Source organism: Urocampus carinirostris, chromosome 9 (assembly GCF_059441175.1).
Source record: "Urocampus carinirostris isolate Australia breed hairy pipefish chromosome 9, RoL_Ucar_1.0, whole genome shotgun sequence".
NCBI classification, from domain to species: domain Eukaryota; kingdom Metazoa; phylum Chordata; class Actinopteri; order Syngnathiformes; family Syngnathidae; genus Urocampus; species Urocampus carinirostris.
In genome coordinates this window covers 7,578,253-7,591,920 of record NC_142357.1, presented here as the reverse complement: position 1 = coordinate 7,591,920, position 13,668 = coordinate 7,578,253, and the positions used below count along the sequence as shown (strand labels likewise).

Sequence of the window (13,668 nt, the reverse complement as noted above, 5' to 3'; positions counted from 1 at the left end):
GATACATATGAGGGAGCAAGTCCATGCATAATTTTGTATAATACCAACAGAAGCTTAAAATCACATCTTAAGCACTGTGCCAGTCTGATGGAGAGATCATAATTCATGGGTTTGTTGCCTCCCGTCTCTATTACTGTAATTTACCACTCCCCGGTCTCCCGAAGTACAAAATCAAGACCCTGCAGCTGATACAAAATGCTGTGGCGAGGCTTTTAACTAAGACAAGAAAGTTTGATCACATTACCCCGATTTAAGCTAACATGCATTGGCTCCCTGTTATTCAATCAAATTAAAACCAGAAATCAATACATAAAATTAACTTTCAATATTTGTTCAATATATACCTTGTAAATCCAAACATATACTTCCTCAAATTACATGATATTTTATTATTGGTGGATTATATTAATTGTCTAAATTTTAAGTTCTTGTTTTTTTACATCATATTTTTGGGGTAAATGCCTTACGATAAGGCCTGTGAACACCAATGCATTGTTTCAGTACGAGTGCAAAACTACCACGTACCCAATAAACCATCTTTTTGTTTCTCCTTTTAGAATAGAATAGAATAGAATATACCTTTATTGTCATTGTTACAAAATTGGTTAACATATTGTGAAAACGAAATTGGGCATTTTCACACATTCACAGTGAGGTAAAAAAAACAAGAAGAAAAAGAAACAGATAAGATAAGGTTATAAAAGAAGGAGGATAAGGTTATAGTTATAATTTACACAAGATTTACACTTCATAAGTGCTTCGAGAGGTTTTTTTGGTTGGGTTTTTAGTTGTTTTAGACGTTAGTGTCCCAGTATGAGTATAAATTTTAATCAAAGTAAAGATTGTGGTAGAATATTTTGAAGAAAGGGAGATAAATCGATTATGGTGGGAAGAAGTTCAGCCAATGGCATATCAATATGTAATTGATGCTGTGACCCAATCTAATACCAGACCAGCATCTTTTAAGGTAGTGGCCAATAGCAGACAGGCATATCAGAGACATAGAAGGTGCTTGAGTTGCACTGTAATGCGCACATACACCGCGCATTTTGTTTTAAGCAAAATTTAAAATTATAGTGATGTCCATATTGGGAAAACTTCTTAATGGGGGCGAGAAACATCGTAATGTGCGAGGTCCATATCCCAGGGGTCTTCTGTATTTAAGGCCATCACAGCATTTATTGCCTTGTCAAATGATTTTTTATCATGCTTGCTCACTACCACAACAAAATACTTTTGTTAAATCAGGTAATTCATGGTCCCGTTGCCATTAGCTTTTGTTGTTCAATCCACATGGGTATATATTCTGGGTGTGTAATTTGCTTTTTTGTTTTGATTGCTTTGAGTTGGTGTTCACTTTGCAGAAAGCGTCACAGAGCCTGCTTTATTCCAGTTCTAACTATTATGAAGATTGTATATATATATATATATATATATATATATATATATATATATATATATATATATATATATATATATATATATATATATATATATGTATATGTGTATATATGTGTATATATGGGAGGCAGCACAGCAGCGCATTTGCGCATGTGCGGCACAGTTCTGAGGTCATGGGATCAAACATTCCTGTGTGGAGTTTTCATGTTCTCCCCGTGCTTCCATGAGTTTACTCGGGAAGTCCCCAAAAACATGCATGTCAGGTTAATTAGCCTGTCCAAACTGTCCCGATGTGTGAAGGAGCAAGAGAGTTTTCTGTCTCTATGTGCGCTGCAACCGACTGGCAACCAGTTCAGGGTGTCCCCCTGCCCACATATATATATATATATATCACCCCTGCGACCCTACTGAGGATAGGCGGTGCAGATAATGGATGGATGGAATGGATAGAATAAAGACTTAAAAAAAAAATGTGATAAAATAATGTCAGGATAAATAGGCAATCGGTATAAGGTAGTGCATGGAGACTCATGAAGTTGCAAGGGAATCTTTTTTGTAATAATAGTGAAATGGAAAATAGTGTATCATAACACTAGTGCATTGAAAAGCAGTGCAGTGACATTAAGCAGCAACAAAAATCCCAAATAAGTCACGACATTTCAGTCCTGAAAACAATATTTTAAAAATATTATCCAGTGTTTTTTTTTCAATATAGGATTGGCAGGGGCCGTCTCCATACTCACTAACATATCGTTTTTCTCCCTTTAAAAACACCTACTGATTAGATTTTAAAATCCACTGCTTTGTCATATTCAAACATCAAAAACAAATTTTGACACTACTATTTTAGCCTACCGTTGCTTTATTTTGAAGAGAGACTAAGAGTGTGCTTGAGTGGAAGGAAATGCTCCAATGAACTCTTACATTTCTGTATTGGTAAAAGTTTGCCCATCCTGGTTTAAAACAAACAACTTATTTTCATTTTAGTTTTATTTTAGTTTTGTAATATTTTGGAGATGGAATGCGTTTTGTGAATAAAAACTGAGTGCAAGATAATAAAGTTGACCGCTTTTTGATGTCAACATGTTGGCATGTATGCATCTCTTACTTTTGCTTAAGGGGACTGTTTTGTTGCCTCTTAGTGGTTTGAAAAAATATATATTTTTAAATAATAAGCAAACATAAGTTCACTATTATATACATATGTATTTTTAAAGAGCTGCAGTTTGATAAAATTTGATTCATTTGATATAAAATGAGGCTCACCTAGAGGTAGCTAATGTGATTGTCCGACATCTCGCCGCTCGGGGTACTCTCCCAAAAAATCAAAAATCTGTTTTTTTACTTTTTGTGTCTTCTTTTTTCCTCTGTTTTCATCTTTTTTTCCCTATTTCCTTTTTTAACTTATTTTTCTTCCCCTTTATATTTGATTTTCTTTTTTTCCTCATTTGTTTTACTTCCTCCTTTTCTCTTTTCCAAATGTTATCATATTTCTTTTGTCTTTCTTTCCCCATCTTTTTTCCTTTTTTCTTATTTTCTTTTTCATCTTTTATAATGTGTACCTTTTTGCTTTTGTCTTCTTTTTTTCCTTGTGTTCCATTATTTTAATTTCTATAAATCCATTGCTATTTTTTTTCTGTCTTATCTATTCTTTCTACTTTTCCCTTTTTTCTTTTATCATCTTCTTTTTTTGTGCTTTTTTTCTTTATTTTTTCTCTTTTCTTTCCTCTTTCTTGCTTTATTTTTTTCTATTATTCCTGTTGTTCTCTATTTTGTTCACAAAAGGCTAGGCAATAATTAGAAGAGACATGGTCACTTGGATTCTCTGTTGTTTTGTGTTCTTCCCTTTGCTTTGTACCACATGTTTTTCAGTTGCACTCTACAATAAAGCGACATCTACAAATCAAATATGACATACTGCCCCTTTAATGCTCGTATTCACACTGCTCTCATGGTTGTGGACACCTGTAATCTTTTTTTAGTGTTAATCTAAAAACGATTCTTTGTTTTTAGTAGCCTCATGATAGAAATAAAACCAACTTGCCTTTTCGAATATTCAATTTTAAGACAGAGCTTTATTATGGAGAAACAAAATAGCATCATTACTCTAAGGAGCAGAACGGCCAAACGGTCCGTGCCACACCCCCTTCTCCGCGGTGTGGTGGTATGATCCGCTGATGCCGTTATAGCGGCAAGAAGCCTGGGCAGCATCAGCACCGACAGCGTGTCTCGTCTGCTTCAAGTGCAGCTAATCGTATCCCTCTCGGGGTCCTTAACTGTCACCGCGCCGCTTACCAAGATCGCCAAAACGAACACCGTTCCTTTTCTGTCAGCAACAATCTCAAGAACTGAGTCGAACCTGCAGACCTACCTCGGTCACGTTTAGCAGACACGCCACGTCACGGGGTTCCGACTCTGCCGAGGAGGGATTGCACCGCATTTGGATCTTAAAACCCGGATTTGAACACGCAAGGAATGGCTGCAGCACGTCGGGCAGGTAAGCGTCCCGTTTTGGCTTTCATTTATTTTTTGTCAGCACTGTTGCACAGAGCGAGGCGGCTGGTGTCGGTTTGCTTTCGGGACAACGTGAGTTCACAGGAAATGATCATCAGCTGTTTCTCGGAGTGTGCAGTGCGTGCAAGAAACACCACCCAGGCTACACGGAAGCGTGCTAAAGCATGCAAAAACGTGGAAAGAAAAGCTAGGAATGGTGACGATCGGTCTGCTTCATGCTCGCATAGTGTCACGTTGGCTCCGGTCCACTTGCAGCCTTGGGCTGGTGCCACTCCATCAGCATCAGCACCAAGGTAGCCTAATGATGCCAGCAGGGCCACATGAAGTCCAGAAGGCTTCCATATCCCATCTGCCCAACTATTCTAGCATGGGTGAGACAGAAAAAAGTGCAATATTTCGAAAAGGTCAAACATGGTGCAGATTTTTATGAAGCTGTAATACAATTCTGAAAACAGAAAGCTGTGCCAACCCAAGGCTTGGGTTTCATTATTAAGGGATTATTTATTTATCCAATTTGGTGGGTTTTTTACCCTCAAATATTATTGATTTTATTTTAAATTCTGATGACATTTTCTATCCAACCCAGGTGTACAGTGTTTATAAAATAAGTTAAAAACTGGATACAATAAGATAAAAAAAAAAACACAAAAAGCAAAAACCAGTATTCATATTTTCAGTGTTGTATTTGTAAACAACACATTTAGCCAGACATTTATGCCACCCAGAAAACTAAAATAACTGATTAACCCCCCAGATGTCCTCGGGTTGAAATGACCCACCAATTGTTTGTTAAAAACCTAGACAATTTACATAAATCATTTGTATAAATACTAAATGTTGTTCGTATTTACATTCCCGTGTAAGCTGTTTAAAAAAAGTACACAAATTGTCCTTAAAATGAGGAGAATACAAGGGTTGAATAAATAAATAAAATAAGAAAATGGGAGATAGATGTGTAATAAAAGTAACAAAACGCATACATTCAATAAATACTACAAGTAATAATCAATTACTTTGAAATGATAATAATGGGAATTAGAGAAAAAATAAAGATAAGGAAAAGAACAACATTAATAATAATAAAATTAGACATAACATGGGTGGTGGGTCTCAGAACTCATGATCGGTTATGTCATACTGCACAGTGTCTATAATAAAAAAGGTTGCCAGGTCTTGTAGAGAACCGTTAAGGGAGAATCTAATTTTTTCGAGGTTCACGTTTCACAATAATTTCTGAATCCATGGCTTTTAAAAGAATGAGCAGTGAATAAGTAAGGGCAGCACAAACCAGTTGGATAAATCATAATTACTATGAAGCTGCCATCCTTTGCACCAGTGTGGCCATGCTCCAATAGCCTTATACTCTACATTATTTTTTTTTCCACGCTCAAATTGCATTTAATTGCACAACTCAAGAAAAAAAAAAGGTTTGTCCTAATAATCGGCTAGGGAAAGGCAACAACCGATAGAAATCCGTCGTCACACTTTACTCAACAATTTTGTGAAAATGTACGTAATCAAAAATTCAATTTATCAACCTGTACTATTCCTGCTACAACCATCCCAATTTAGGCATACAATTATCCAATTATTTCATATAATTATACAGTCTGTTCCACTCAGTGCCTCTTTTGGATAGAATTATTACATGTGTGTGTGTGTGTGTGTGTGTGTGTAAGAAACTCTGCGACTTGAAGCTGTTCAGTGTAGCTGAGCACAATTCTACATTTTGTATTTCTCAATGTGCGTCTTCCTTATTGATAATGAAAAGAGACCATCTGTGTTAGTGCATTTTTATTATTTATTTTTTATTAGCAAAGCATCTGTGCACGGGGGTTAGCGCCTATACACATATCCATAAGCTGCAAAGCCTTTTCTGACACACTCCCACACACAACCTGGAGCTCAAACGTGCTCACAAAGTCGCAACATGCTATCTCGATACAGATGCTTTTGGTAGTTATTAAGAGCGTGTCTTAAATGCCACGCCCATTATGGCAGGTCTTTGAATTGAAATGTCACAGTGCCAATTACACACCCGTCTCGTGCCACCGATAAGGCATTGGCATTTCTGTCACTCATCCAACACGGCTAATCAATTCGCGCAGCATCTCGCGTTAGACTTTCAATCATAACTGACTCCACAGCGACCATCTGAGGGTCCATCTGAGGGGCCAGCAGTGCACCGGCGCTAATGATCTCCTTCAGCTGTTGCATTCCGTTTTTTTTAATTTGTCAAAGAGGGCACGTGCATATGGCGCTAAAAAGCACACAAGCTCGTTTTTGAGTCCCGGGTTTTTGGCTTGTCGTCGTGCAATACAAAAGTAAAAAGTCCAAGTAAAAGTGTGTGATAGTTTTCTCCAGATTATAAGAGAAGTTGTGTTATTTGTACTGTAAAGTCAGAAGGGGATGATTGAGAAGCATTGCAGAAAGGTTAATGGAGGATTGAAATTAATTGCGTGTGTGATTGTGTTTTACCGATTTCACACTGCTATTTCTTGTTGTCCTAGACTCAGAGAACTAAAGATGGAATGCTTTACAGCATGGGTCCCCAAAGTGGTGACCGAGGACACCAGAAAGCCGCTAAGGAACACTCGAGTAGCTTTCGGACCTGTTCTAAAACTAGCTCACAGACACAGTTGCAATATTATAGGACAGTGGTTCTCAGCTTGTCTTACTTCTGCACACCAAATTACTAGCTGCGACCCAAATAATTAACATTTCCACATCTCAAGAATATCGAATGAAAGAATTGTGCGGAGTAAAGAGATAGTAGAATTTAGTCATATTTAAAACAACAAAAACAAGATGACCAGCAAAACCAAAACAAATGCATATAATAATAACAATATTCCCTTTAATGCTCAATTTGCTGCACTGTAATGAAATACAAAGCACTTTGCTTCAGTTGCTCTGTCTTCAAGATAATAAAATCCATATTATGCATCTGCGTTTGGCCATGTGTAAACAAACTGTCAGTCTTTTTCTGTGCTGTGAAATAGCAGGTGTCAACTCGTATTTGCACGGAATTATCCCGATCTAATATTAATGAGTTTGTCTATATGTTCCTTTCTTAGCATTATTTTGCCAAGGCAAAAGGCCTACAACCCACTGTAAAAGGTCCGCGATCCAGTTTTGTTTCCCAAACCGCCAGTTGAGAACCCTGTTTTAGAAAATCTGGTTATTTATTACCTGGTACTAATGGTGAAAGAAATGAACACACTTACGTAACTATCGAGCTGCTGTCGAGCAGAAGTGTTGTTCGCAGTCATGTAAGGGTGGAATTGATTTCAACAAAAAGATTTTCAAATTCAGGTTTAAATTATTTACTCGATTTTTGCGGTAGTTCGTTCCATAACTACCCAAATTGAGTGAATTTACATGAAGTAGGAACTACAGAGATGATAAACTGAGTTTGGCTCAGGGGCAGGGACAGACTTTCTGTTCTGAGGCAGGCCGAATCAAGTAAAATAATGTAAACTCCCAAATTTTAGCTTAGTTTTTTGGTATTATGCTTTCGAATTCAGCCTCCATTTGTAACCTTCCCTGTCTATTGTAATCACGGGTGACGTGGAATAGTTTCAAAACACAACACATGTATTCACAAACAATGGGGAAAAAAACATTTTTGGCATCGGATGTGTAAAGCGGTTTATATTAACAGCTGAGTAATCACAGTTTTACACCTGAACCAACTCACCACACAGTACAAACTCAACTCAACTCTAGCAGCTGGAGAGTCAGCATTTGTTTAACCTTTATTTAAAACGTCATAACTTTTGATAGAAATGACCTGGAGACTCGCTTCTTTTTTTGACATACTTGGACATTTATGGCAAGCTAGATCAAGTTCGTGGGCTGTATGTTAGACGTCCCTGATCTCAACAGTTCCATAAACGAATACCTCTTTCGGTGGCACAATGGCTTTTCAATCTTGTTCGAGAATATTAGACCATGAAATTATGGATTCCCCAGAGATGATGACTTTCTGCTCTATTCAACTTTTGTTGGGAGTTGGTGCTTACTTTCTTTGTATATTAATAGCAGGGATTTAAGTTTCAATATATCTTGATTATCTTAAATATCTCAATATTTATATTTTGAATTGAATAAACTTGTTGTTTGTATGTTCTTTATATCTAGGGTTATGCACTATCCTAATAGCTTTCGTCTTTAATAGATCAAATCATTCTATGTCGCTCTTAATTGTATTTTCCCAAATGTTTATACAGTAACTTAAATAAGGAAAACATGAATTATCTGTACATTATATGGAGGGTTTTTGGTTTCTCAAGTAGAATACCAGTTGTTTTTGATACAATCAATGATAGTTGTTTTTTATTAAACCATCATTTAACTTTAATGTAAGTTTGATTGATTAGTACCTGACCCTAGTATTGTAGTGTCATCAACAGATACAAAATATTTCAATGATAATTAAAAATTACAATAGTCATCCATATGCAATGAAAACAATAACTGTCTTAACACAGACCCCTGAGGGACTCCACAACTAATGCTCAAAACATTTGATTTTGATAAATTTAATGATAGTTGTTTTTTTTTTAACACCATTCTTTAACTGTGTTAAGTTATACGGTTATGTTTGCCCATTACTCGTACTGTACCAAAAAGCAAATGGGTTGCAGGTACGAATGAGAGGGTGTGTGTGTGTGTGTGTGTTATATTTTTGTTCTCTAGCGCTGCATTATTAATACATGTTCGTTCCAGGAATGCTGTTGCCCATGGCTCTGTATTGTTCTTCTGTCCCGTGGAATCACTCCTGACGTTTCTCTCTGCCTCGCAATGTTGCTGCCAAACGACTTTTCCTTAATAAATTTAAGGTCATGAATTAATGAGAGGACAATGTGAGAGGGGGGTGTTTGTGACATAAAACAATGCAGTACATTTTGCTCAGAGTATTGCTCTCACCACCGCAGTAAGAAGCAATCGGAAGCTCAGGGTGACACTTTACCACCCGCTTCTCTCTCTCTCTGCATGTCCGTCATAAATGATAAGAATGTAATTGGTCGGAAAAGGCGCAATGTTCGGCCACTTCGGTTGTCCGTTCAGAAAAGCAAAATACGTCACCACTTAACATGATGAGTTTGACTTGATGATGCACAGCACACACTGTAGCTTGAAAAATGTGAAGTGCGTCAATTGATGTCTATAACTCATTCAATCCCAGACACTTGTCTCAAATTGGAAGTGCCACCTTTTTTTGCCATTTTGAATCATTTCTGAAGGCCGACAAAATGTTGTTCTGTAGATACGTAAGTATATAGAGATAGTACATGCATTTGTGATACCTCCGTTATCACAACAATGCTTTCCATAAACACAAGGTCACTTTGCTTGAAAAATAACATGTATTGCAAGAACACTGAACTTATGTATGAACAATGCATATACTTTGCAAGAACTTTTTAGCGCCCAATTTTTTCTGTGACCTGATCATACGATTTTGCCGACAAGCACAACCCTCGACAGAAGAAGCAAAGCAACACAAAGGCGTGGGGGCTTTCTCTATGTGTGGACAAAGACCTGATCAACATCATTCCTGCCATCAAATGCTGATTTATCCTACTTAAATCGTTCCCAGAGGCTTGAAACTTAATGAGAAGCATGGCCAAAGCCTTTAAAATAATAATTAAAAAAAAAACTTTTTTGCGTTTTGGCACGCAAGGATACTGCTTCTAAAAACGTATTCATAAGATATGGCAATGAATGAGTTATCATTCAGTCAACAGTGCTGATTGACGTTTCTCATCAATTCTGTGTCACTATTAGGTGTGGGAAGATAAGAATAGTAAGCAAAAAATATATAATAAGATTATATAATATGATAATTATATAATATGATGTCAATAATATTATAATAATAATAAAAAATATACATATATATGCAGTATATATATATATATATATTATAAATATATATATGCCATCTTGAAGCTAATGGTATCCTCAAAACCACAAAAAAAAAACAAAAAACAGTTTGGTCACTTTGAGTATCCGTAATTTAAAAATCTTCCTTGTGCTCTGTAGCACTCATTTTCAGTTGTACTATATAAAAACAGTGGCATCTAGTGGTCAAATATTACGCGGTGTCCCTTTGAAACTACACCACAAAGAAAAGCATGTGTGGTTATTGCCTATAACAACATTTTGACCACTCTTTCATTAAGTAACAATGTAGAGTTTAAAAAATGCAAACGAGCATCAAAACCAAATTTATTTCCACTTAGTGTTGATGCGGATAAATTTAAACATATGCACGCACACAAAAGCTGCGGTGTAGCATGTATGCCGCAGGCAATCTTCTTTTAAGTATTTGGCTTTGTCTCAGCTGACATCTCCACCTCTTTATTCCCACTTGTGTTCCTTCCTTGGGCTGTGGGCAATGGTTATGTGTTGTTTGGGAACAAAACGGCTCTATCAGCAAGCTCTTGGAAGGGAATGAGGAAAGCCGGCTCCCCACCAATTACAAGCTGATTCCCATTGAGACACTTTTTTCAGTTGTGATTGGTAAATACACATTTTTTTCAGCGATTCTGTGTTGTTTACATTTGTCGGGTATATGGATGGTTTAATAATTTTGTATATTATGTTTTTGTTTTTTTTTTGTATTTCCTGTGTTTTTTGTTTTTTATTTGTTGTTGCACTGAAAAGTCAAATTACTTAATTTATTTTTGGTTGTGTCATGTGTTTTTCAATTTCATTCTCAGTGGATTTAAAGTTGCTTCGTATAAATAAAAAAAAAATCCATTGTAGAACAAATCAATAAACAATATTATAATATAGTAGAATATAGTTATTTTTAAATTACTGATTAATTGTGTGCATAATGTTACTTTATTATAATGTATTGTAATGTATTAAGGGGACCTCTTTCTTTTTTCTTTATTTGACTTTTTTCTACAGTAGTTTTCAACTTGGTTGATTTAGCTTTTTTCTTTCTTTCCCTTACATTTTTACTTTTCTATTTAATTCTTGTCTTTTTCCCATCTTTTTACTTCTTTCTTTATTTTTTAAATTTTTTTCCCTCCCTTTTTTCCTTTCAATATTTTGATTTTTTTCCAACTTCTTATTTTTACCTATTTTTTTCTTTTTTGTTTATCCTTCTTTTTTTCGTTTTATTTTCTCTTTCCCCCCGGAAAGGGTACAAAAGCGGCTGAGGGGTCCATCTTGGGACAGCGATTGGGAAGCTTCTGTATCCTTTGGCTGTGCTGACGAATGGTCTTCCCCCTGAGATTGGATCTGCAACCTCAGTGGAACTGTTTAAATCTAGGCTCCAATCACACTTCAATTCTATAGCATATGAATAACTTATATTTTATGTTGACAATATCTGTGATTTATTTATTTTTGCAACATCCATTGTGACCTGGTCATCCTGGAAGGGGGATTACCTCAAGGTTTCTTTATTTGTTATTATATTGAGGTTTTTGAGTTTTTCCTCGCCCTTTTGAAGGTTTTAGATCAGGGGATAGTGTAATAATAGTCTTTGGTTTGCAATAATCTGTGGTCTGTGCAGCCCTTTGAGACTCTTTGTGAGTAATGGCTCTACAAATAAACATGACTTGACTCGACTTTTGCGAGAGGGGTAGGGTCCTTTGGCCGCTTCTGGTCCCTGTTTTGGCAGGGACAGACAAGGCCCTTCAGCCATCCCTCGTTTTGACTTCCCTGCATTTGAGTCCACCTCTGCAAACATGACATAATGATTCCAAACTGTGTGCTGTCCAAACCGTCATCATGAAGTGTCAGGATGGGAGAAGGATCGGATACAGGTATGCTTAGGTCCACAACTGCTGTTGGGCACCCTCTGGTGAAAATGGCATAGTAAATTCTAAAATGTGTTTCCTTTTTTTCTTTTCATTTTTTCCTCAATTGTTTCTTTATACCCAGCTTTCTATTTCTTGTTTTTTTCTTTTTTTTCTTTATTTGTTCTCTTTTTTTCTTATTGTTTTTCATGTTTTTATTGATTCTGTCTTCTTGGTCTTTTCCACTTTATTTTTTTCTAGCATGTGGTTCCGCAATCATCAGTAATATAGGGATAACAGCAACAAAAACAATCTGAAGAGGCGTTTGGGTGCCAGTTATCCGTACAGATGAAATTCCCATCACTAGTCGACAAAAGTCGGGAAGTGTGCACGCGTTAACAAAGGGTATTGCGGTATATGAGAATCGTGTTGCGAAATTGCAAAATCGGCCTTCAGTCACACTGCTGCGCTTTCCCCGGTCTAAAGACGGAAAGATCAGAGCCTCCGGAGGATTCCTGGTCAAGGAGCTCCACCTTGCTTTAAAATATGAGATTAATTTGTCAAGAGAAGTGCAGTGTGTGTGTGCGCGCGTCCTTTAACTTGTGAAGAGGAGCGCTAAAATAGCGTCGCTAGCTCCAGGGCTGGGACGGAAAAGCCGTCACGATGAGGTTGCAGTCATTGCTTGGTTCCTAATTTGTCTCTGGTGGATTGTGACATTTTTTGAAAATGTAATATCTCCCTGAACATAATGCAAATATTTTGTATTGTTTTGTTTGTCGCCAGAAATAGTGTGACACAATAGAAAACTGGTGTTCACCAACGGTGAAACATTGCTCACTGTGGAATTGTTATTAATCAAGTCAGTGGACAATTTCGGAAGAAGGAAAATCAATGTTTATTTCTTCGCCGATTTATTTCACAGTAAATTGTCCTTCACCTCGGCTGAGAAATCTTGGCATTGTTGTCAAAACAATCAGGTCAAATTCCATTAGATTTGTCTCGTTGATACATAGGATACAAATGAGAGTGTTCCGAAGAGCTTTGACGGATCGACCTAAATTTCACCTTCAGTTTTAATAGTTATTATCCAATGAGGAAGAATTCATTTTGAGAATAAACTAAATAAATAAAAAGATCAGCTTTAAATCTTAAAAGTAACCTTGAACATAAAAATGATTGTCATTTTCAAATAAATACTGACAAAATAATTGAACTGAAGGTTTTTTTAAAATAATGTGTTTAATATGTATCCCCTCCTAGTGGTACAAAACTGAGTTCATTTAAAAAACTATAGGTTGAATAATAAGCAAAATTCATGAACGATCATATGATGATTCGTTTTTTTTTATATACTTGCACTTCATATAGTTATTATTGTTTGTAACCGAGAAGAAGCTGACATAATTATCCACCATCTTTCTAGTACGGGTAACCAAAAACTTTGAAAAGGCTGGGTAAATAAACGAGAGGTAAAAATATTGCATTTTGGTCAGTTCTACTCTGTGTAATTTATACTATCCCGTGCGCTCTGTAACACATTTGTTTTATTTATTTTTTATACATTTTTATAGGCATTATTTCATAAAAATACTATATATATATATATATATATATATATATATATATATATATATATATATATATATATATATGTTAGGCGGAGGTAACTCCCGGGCCGCGAGACGGAGCGAGTTCGGCGGACGCGGCGTCACACGGCGTGACGCGAAAAAAAGCCTGCGGGCGTGATCGGGCTACCCCCGTAACTGGGGAGAGCCTGCTCGTCCGACGACCCCAGTAGCGCGGCGCGACGACAGGCGGCCGTACGCGGGACCCCCGTAACTGTGTCGGTGTCGTGCGTATCGCACCCAAAAGTACCCGCGCCGCGGGTTAGGGGCTCGCTCGCGGGAGCGACTGAACGGCACCCGCGGTTCGGCGCAAATAAAAACCCTGTCGTGAATTTGTCTCCGATTGTCTCGGGCGGACGTAA

General features: G+C 36.9%; 1 protein-coding gene across 1 annotated transcript in view; it reads left to right on the top strand.

Moving 5' to 3' along the window:
- The first annotated feature begins 3,598 nt into the window (after window positions 1-3,598).
- tenm1 (teneurin transmembrane protein 1) overlaps window positions 3,599-13,668 on the top strand; it is a 381,706-nt gene continuing 371,636 nt past the window's right edge. Inside the window, exon 1 of the mRNA XM_088344425.1 lies at window positions 3,599-3,898. The gene's annotated coding sequence lies outside the window, so the exon portion shown is untranslated. The remainder of the gene's footprint in view (window positions 3,899-13,668) is intronic.